The sequence below is a fragment of the Rhinopithecus roxellana genome, chromosome 7 (genome assembly GCF_007565055.1).
Source record: "Rhinopithecus roxellana isolate Shanxi Qingling chromosome 7, ASM756505v1, whole genome shotgun sequence".
Lineage (NCBI taxonomy): Eukaryota > Metazoa > Chordata > Mammalia > Primates > Cercopithecidae > Rhinopithecus > Rhinopithecus roxellana.
This window is the reverse complement of record NC_044555.1, coordinates 18,706,575-18,712,574: the sequence shown is the minus strand read 5'-3', so window position 1 is coordinate 18,712,574 and position 6,000 is coordinate 18,706,575.

The window sequence follows — 6,000 nt, the reverse complement described above, 5'->3', positions numbered from 1 at the left end:
TTTGCTTGGTAGGTCTTCCTCCATCCCTTTCTTTTGAGCTTATGTATGTCTCTGCATGTGAGATGTGTCTCCTGAATACAGCAAACTGATGAGTCCTGACTGTTTTTCCATTTTGCCAGTCTGTGTCTTTTAATTGGACCATTTAGTCCATTAACATTTAAGGTTAATATTGTTATGTGTGAACTTGATCCTGCCATTATGATATTAACTGATTAGTTTGCTCGTTACTTGATGCAGTTTCTTCCTAGCCTCGATGGTCTTTACATTTTGGCATGTTTTTGCAATGCGTGGTACCGTTTATTCCTTTCCTTGTTTAATGCTTCCTTCAGGGTCTCTTGTAAGGCCGGCCTGTTAGTGACAAAATCTCCAAGCATTTTCTTATATTTAAAGGATTTTATTTCTCCTTCACTTATGAAACTTAGTTTGGCTGGATATGAAATTCTGGATTGAAAATTCTTTTCTTTAAGAATGTTGAATATTGGCCCCCACTCTCTTCTGGCTTGTAGAGTTTCTGCCGAGAGATCTGCTGTTAGTCTGATGGGCTTCCCTTTGTGGGTAACCTGACCTTTCTCTCTGGCTGAACTTAACATTTTTAATTTCATTGCAACTTTGGTGAATCTGGCAATTATGTGCCTTGGAGTTGCTCTTCTGGAGGAGTATCTTTGTGGCATTCTCTGTATTTCCTGAATTTGAATGTTGGCCTGCCCTACTAGGTTGGGGATGTTCTCCTGGATGATATCCTGAAGAGTGTTTTCCAACTTGGTTCCATTTTCCCCCTCACTTTCAGGCACCCCAATCAGACGTAGATTTGGTCTTTTTACATAATCCCATACTTCTTGTAGGCTTTGTTCATTTCTTTTTCTTCTTTTTTCTTTAGGTTTCTCTTCTCGCTTCATTTCATTGATTTGATCATCAATCGCTGATACTTTTTCTTCCAGTTGATGGAGTCGGTTACTGAAGCTTGTGGATTTGTCACGTATTTCTCGTGTCATGGTTTTCATCTCTGTCAGTTCATTTATGGCCTTCTCTGCATTAATTATTCTAGTTATCAATTCTTCCACTCTTTTTTCAAGATTTTTAGTTTCTTCACTCTCGGTACGTAATTCCTCTTTTAGCTCTGAGAATTTTGATGGACTGAAGCCTTCTCTCATCTCGTCAAAGTCATTCTCTGTCCAGCTTTGATCTGTTGCTTGCGATGAGCTGCGTCCCTTTGCAGGGGGAGATGTGCTTATTTTTTGAATTTCCAGCTATTCTGCCCTGCTTTTCCCCCGTCTTTGTGGTTTTATCTGCCTCTAGTCTTTGATGATGGTGACGTACTGATGAGGTTTTGGTGTGGGTGACCTTCCTGTTTGTTAGTTTTCCTTCTAACAGTCAGGACCCTCAGCTTTAGGTCTTTTGGAGATTGCTTGAGGTCCACTCCAGACCCTGTTTCCCTGGGTATCGGCAGCAGAGGCTGCAGAAAATAGAATATTACTGAATAGCGAGTGTACCTGTCTGATTCTTGCTTTGGAAGCTTTCTCTCAGGGTTGTACTCCACAGTGTGAGGTGTCGGGTGTCGGTCTGCCCCTACTGGGGGATGTCTCACAGTTAGGCTACTCAGGGGTCAGGGATCCACTTGAGCAGGCCATCTGTCCTTCTCAGATCTCAACCTCCATGTTGGGAGATCCACTGCTCTCTTCAAAGCTGTCAGACAGGGTTGTTTGCATCTGCAGAGGTTTCTCCTGCTTTGTTGTTGTTGTTGTTGTTGATTAGCTGTGCCCTGTCCCCAGAGATGGAGTCTACAGAGACAAGCAGGGCTCCTTGAGCTGCGGTGAGCTCCACCAAGTTCGAGCTTCCCAGAGACAGCTTTGTTTACCTACTTAAGCCTCAGCAATGGTGGGCGCCCCTCCCCCAGCCTTGCTGCTGCCTTGCAGTTAGATTGCAGACTGCTGTGCTAGTAATGAGGGAGGCTCGGTGGGCAGGCGTGGGACCCTCCCGGCCAGGTGTGGGATATAATCTCCTGGTGTGCCCGTTTGCTAAGACCCTTGGTACAGCGCAGTATTGGGGTTGGAGTTACCCGATTTTCCTGTTGTTGTGTGTCTCAGTTCCCCTGGCTAGGAAAAGGGATTCCCTTCCCCCTTGCACTTCCCAGATGAGGCGATGCCTCGCCCTGCTTCAGCTCTCGCTGGTCGGGCTGCAGCAGCTGACCAGCACCGATTGTCCGGCACTCCCTAGTGAGATGACCCCAGTACCTCAGTTGAAAATGCAGAAATCACCTTTCTTCTGTGTCCCTAGTGCTGGGAGTTGGAGACTGGAGCTGTTCCTATTTGGCCATCTTCACTTTTGATTTTTAAATAGATGTGATTTACATAAATGCTCCATGACTTTATTAAAGAGATTGCGTGCACACACACACACATAGTTATCACACATAGTATTTCACTTTTGTTTTTTCCCTTTTGTGATAAAAGGTGATTTCTCCTGTCTTTTTTATTTATAGTCAGAATAATGGACAGTGTCCCGTTTCTTTGTCCAGTGCAAATGAATATAATGCACTATAATGTATTAGAAAGGATCTGTCAAAAGTTTTATACACATACTTGATACTGGCATAAAGTCAGACTATTACACCAATGAAACAGAATGCAGCACAGGTAAAAACTCTTGCATGCACAGTCAAATGAAAAGTTATTTTTACACCATTTATTGCAGCATTATTCACAAATGCCAATAGGTGCAAGCAACCCAAACTTCCCTCACCAAACGAGTGGATAAATATAATTTGGAAAATAAAAATAACAGAATAAGCTTAGGCACGGTGACGCATGCCTGTAGTCCCAGCACTTTAGGAGGTCAGGGCAGGAGGATCACCTGAGGTCAGGAGCTCAAGACCAGCCTGGCCAACATGGCAAAACCTCTACTAAAAATACAAAAATTAGCTGACGTGGTGGTGGGTGCTTATAATCCCAGTTACTTGTAAGCTTGAGGCAGGAGAATCGCTTGAACCCAGGAGGCAAAATTTGCAGTGAGTCAGGATGGGCCCACCAGCCTGGGCGACAGAATGAGACACAGTCTCAAACAAAACAAAACAAAACAAGACCAAAAAAAACCATAAAAAAACAAAAAAACAAAAAACAAAACGGAATATTACTAAGCTTTTTAAAGGCAGGAAATTTAACATCTATTTTAAAGATAAATCTTGATGGTCTTATGAAAAGTGTAATTAAGTCCATCACAAAAAGTATGAATCCACTTACATGAGTTATCTAAAGTAGTTACACTTTTAAAAAAAGAATATAGAATGGCATTTGTAAAGGGCCAGTCAATGGGGAAAACAGGTAGTCGATTCATATATAGTATGCATTCATTTTGCAAGATAAAAATGTTCTGGTGATATGTTGCTAACAATGTCAGTATACTTAACATGATCTAACTATTAATATAAAATTAAAATATTTAAGATTATAAAAAAACCCAGAAGCTTTACATCCACATGTGATTTAATCTTCATAACACCATATGGCAGCTGTTATTCTACTTTACAGATGAGAAAACACACCCAGGGACATTAAGTGATTTGTGCCAGGTCAAAAATATAATGAGTGCAGGATCTAGGATTTGGATTCAGGTCTGTCTGGTCAGTGCCCAATCAGTGAGCATTCTTTGTACCTCAGGCTCACATATTGGTCATTTACAACTTAAATAAAGTAACAAAACTTAGGCAAAGGAAATATTTTCACTTTGACAAAACCTTTCTCTGGTGAAGAAGGTTCACTCAGCTACAGGTTTTGCTCAGAACTGTAATGGAGCCTAGATTATGACAACCTGCTTTATCAGCTTTGTTTACTGGATCTGCTAGATATACCTGTCATGATTAACCTGCTTTCTACCAGGTGCTTGAATTAGGCTGGAAGTGTTGTGATGACACTGTCAGTATCAACGTAAGTTTTGAAGGTGAAAAGACAGTGACCTGGATGACTTAGTCATTTCACCTGCCCAAGACCTTAAATGCCAAGCTCGAATCTCCATCTTCAACACTCATTATTTCATAATCACATGCCTTCAACCAACAGCCTGTATTGACTTCACATCAAGCCCTATATTATGCTCCGGTGATACAAAGAGGAATTAGAATGAACCTGTTCTTCAAGGAGTTTATATCTAGATGGGGCATAGATACAAAAACCTAACACATAACAAAGGGTTGTAAGTGCTATGATTTTGTCAATCTATGGAGTGCAGAGTTACAAAAGAGTGGCATAACACCCAGTTGTAAGTTCAGGGAAGACTTCCTGGAGTAGGTGGTACTTGTCCTGAACTAGATGAAGAGCTTGGGAAAGCAGATGCAAAGATAAGGAGGGAAGAGAGATCTTTCGGATAGTTGTTTGTCAGGAGGGATGGAAGGGGTTAGGGATGAAGCACAGAGTTTTTCAGACACCAGTCATGAGACTCGAATGCCAGACAAAGTAGATGGGTCTTGAACCTGTGGAAAATGGAGAATTATTTCGGAGTTATTGGCAGGGGATTAATATTGTCAGATTTACATATTAGAAATGAAGGCAGAAATAAAGATGTTCTTTGAAACCAATGAGAACAAAGATACAACACACCAGAATCTCTGGGACACATCTAAAGCAGTGTGTAGAGGGAAATTTATAGCACTAAATGCCCACAAGAGAAAGCAGGAAAGATCTAAAATTGACACTCTAACATCACAATTAAAAGAACTAGAGAGGCAAGAGCAAACACATTCAAAAGCTAGCAGAAGGCAAGAAATAACTAAGATCAGAGCAGAACTGAAGGAGATAGAGACACAAAAAACCCTCCAAAAAATCAATGAATCCAGGAGTTGGTTTTTCGAAAAGATCAACAAAATTGACAGACCGCTAGCAAGACGAATAAAGAAGAAAAGAGAGAGGAATCAAATAGACGCAATAAAAAATGATAAAGGGGATATCACCACCGACCCCACGGAAATACAAACTACCATCAGAGAATACTGTAAACACCTCTACGCAAATCAACTAGAAAATCTAGAAGAAACGGATAATTTCCTGGACACTTACACTCTCCCAAGACTAAACCAGGAAGAAGTTGAATCCCTGAATAGACCAATAGCAGGCTATGAAATTGAGGCAACAATTAATAGTCTACCCACCAAAAAAAGTCCAGGACCAGATGGATTCACAGCTGAATTCTACCAGAGGTACAAGGAGGAGCAGGTACCATTCCTTCTGAAACTATTCCAATCAATAGAACAAGAGGGAATCCTCCCTAACTCATTTTAGGAGGCCAATATCATCCTGATACCAAAGGCTGGGAGAGACACAACAAAAATAGAGAATTTTAGACCAATATCCCTGATCAACATCGATGCAAAAATCGTCAATAAAATACTGACAAACCGGATTCAGCAGCACATCCAAAAGCTTATCCACCATGATCAAGTGGGCTTCATCCCTGGGATGTAAGGCTGGTTCAACATTCGCAAATCAATAAACATAATCCAGCATATAAACAGAACCAAAGACAAGAACCACATGATTATCTCAATAGATGCAGAAAAGGCTTTTGACAAAATTCAACAGCCCTTCATGTTAAAAACGCTCAATAAATTCGGTATTGATGGAAAGTACCTCAAAACAATAAGAGCTATTTATGACAAACCCACAGCTAATATCATACTGAATGGGCAAAAACTGGAAAAATTCCCTTTGAAAACTGGCACAAGACAGGGATGCCCTCTCTCACCACTCCTATTCAACATAGTGTTGGAAGTTCTGGCTAGGGCAATCAGGCAAGAGAAAGAAATCAAGCGTATTCAGTTAGGAAAAGAAGAAGTTAAATTGTCCCTGTTTGCAGATGACATGATTGTATATTTAGAAAACCCCATCGTCTCAGCCCAAAATCTCCTTAGGCTGATAAGCAACTTCAGCAAAGTCTCAGGATACAAAATTAATGTGCAAAAATCACAAGCATCCTTATACACGAGTAACAGACAAGCAGAGAGCCAAATCAGGA